Below are 2,188 nucleotides of genomic sequence, written 5' to 3'. Positions count from 1 at the left end.
ACATACATACATACATACATACATACATACATACATACATACATACATACATACACAGAGACAAAAGAGGATATGTGCGTGTTTTGGTCTTTAAATGTCTGCCCACTCTCTATTACCATAACTGTATTGACACAACTCTGTTGACACAACTCTATTGACACAGTCATTGATTAACACCATGAGGAATAAACAACACAAGCAACAAGTAGGCCCAAGGGATGGGATCTGTTCTGTTAATGTACATGTACAATGATGAGAACTGTTCAGACATCAGGGGATAGCTCTTTTCCTTCTCGTTTGTTTGCGTATGAGTTATACAGCACTCGCAACACGATGACGTCACACAAGTGCCGGAAATTAGACGCGTGTCACAAGAGAGTAACAAACACAAAAAGAAGGAAGAGAAATAAGGACGATAGCGGATGTTTAATTAGGAAAGAATGAGCAAGCCACACGAGAACACCCGCCAACCACCCACCCACATATTCAAATAGGAACAAATTGCACAAAACTGCCAAACAACAAAGCAATAATTGTATCATAGCATTAACATACAAAGCAAACAGCAACAAAAGTAGTTTAGTTTTAGTAGAGGTTTTACGGCGCTCGCAACTTCATAAGGTCACATGAGCGCCAGAAGATTAGAGCTGTTACTAGAAAGTAACAAACATATAAAAGAAGAAGGGGAGAAAAGGACGATAGATGTTTGATCGAAAAGAAGAAGCAAACCACACCATAGCACACTCCAACCACCCACCCACATATTCAAATAGGAACAAATTGCACAAAACTGTTAAAACAACAAAAGCAATTATTGTATAATAGCATTAACATACAAAGCAAACAGCAACAAAAATAACAACAACAGCCGCTTCAGCAGCAACAACAACAAAAACAACAACAACAACAACATCAACAACAACAATAACAACAACAGTGGTAACAACAGTAGAGATAACAACAGTGCACCATACAGGTACACGTAGCTAGTACTCACTTTTAAGTCGCTTGGGCGCATTTTGCTTTCGTCTGGTCATTTTGTAGGGCACCAAGCTCTGGGAAAGAAAAGGTGTGGAGGGAAAGGGGGGGGGGAGAAAAATTAAAATTATTTTTAAAAATAAAGTTGTTTCACTAAGCGTTTTACGACATTTGCAACGCAACTTTGTCATAGTAAAAGCTGAAGGTTAGAGATGTTACATGGATTAACAAACACAAAAAAGGAGGAGGGGAGATTAGGACGACAGCAGGTTGATGTTTAACAAGAAAGAAAGAACAAACCACACCAGAGCAGCCGCCATCCACATACAGATACCTTGTTATTCTTCTCTTTTTGCATGGACTTACAATGTATACAATTATATGGTCACTTTAAGGACAAGCGGGATAACCCAGATTTCGGGGGTTTCTAGAAATCTTGACCAACACCAAAAGTGGACATTGCCCTACCTGAAAAGTTTGATTTCATTGGTGTGAATGTTTGGTTATAGAGAAAACTCTCCTAATCTTTTAAAGAAACTGAACAAGTGCCAAAACTTTACCTTGAATTTTCTCAAAACAGCGTTTTTCGGGATAGTCCCCTTGTGCTTAAAAGCGACCATAATATGGTTTTGAGACAGACATCTGAACAGTTCAAATCAAATCGGCAAAGGCAAAATTATTTCCTGAAACACACCATGTTGGTTACGACTATGCCAAATACGTAATACAAAAGTTGACAACGTTGGTTTTTTTAAACCCTATCCGTGCGCCTTGGGGTCATTTTGTACCCCCGGGGTTGTATTCTTCACATTTTAGAATACTTCCAGCACGAAGATCTCTTTGAAACTTTCAGTATTTCTCAAAAAACATTCTGACAGACTGCTATGCAAAGCGTACGGATAGGATTAACGAGTGAATTTCCTCTTTGGAAAGTGGTGGCACAGAGTTCCCCACGTCGTATGGATACGATAGTAAAACACGACGTATGGATAGGGTTAAGCGGGGCCGATGGAAATGTTCAAAATCATGGACACCAGGAAAGCAGTTCACTGGGTGACAGAGTGGGGTTTTTTTAAATTGCTTTTAAATTTTGTGTGTTTTACGCCGACATCGACACAATTTAGATCATTCAGGAGACAAGACTTCCCGTCCTGCCTGTCTCGGCCCAACCCCGGCTGAGAGGGCAACAACATCCAAGTAAAAAGTCCCC

General features: G+C 39.9%; 1 long non-coding RNA gene across 1 annotated transcript in view; it reads right to left on the bottom strand.

Annotated features, from left to right (window-relative positions):
- The window catches only part of LOC118478233, a 102,887-nt gene that overhangs the window by 84,992 nt on the left and 15,707 nt on the right, over positions 1-2,188 (bottom strand). Inside the window, exon 2 of the long non-coding RNA XR_004858905.1 lies at positions 998-1,055. This is a non-coding gene — a long non-coding RNA (uncharacterized LOC118478233). The remainder of the gene's footprint in view (positions 1-997; positions 1,056-2,188) is intronic.

This window comes from Aplysia californica, unplaced genomic scaffold (assembly GCF_000002075.1).
Source record: "Aplysia californica isolate F4 #8 unplaced genomic scaffold, AplCal3.0 scaffold00430, whole genome shotgun sequence".
Lineage (NCBI taxonomy): Eukaryota > Metazoa > Mollusca > Gastropoda > Aplysiida > Aplysiidae > Aplysia > Aplysia californica.
Note: the sequence above shows the minus strand (reverse complement) of the source record. Positions and strands in the feature narration are given on the sequence as shown.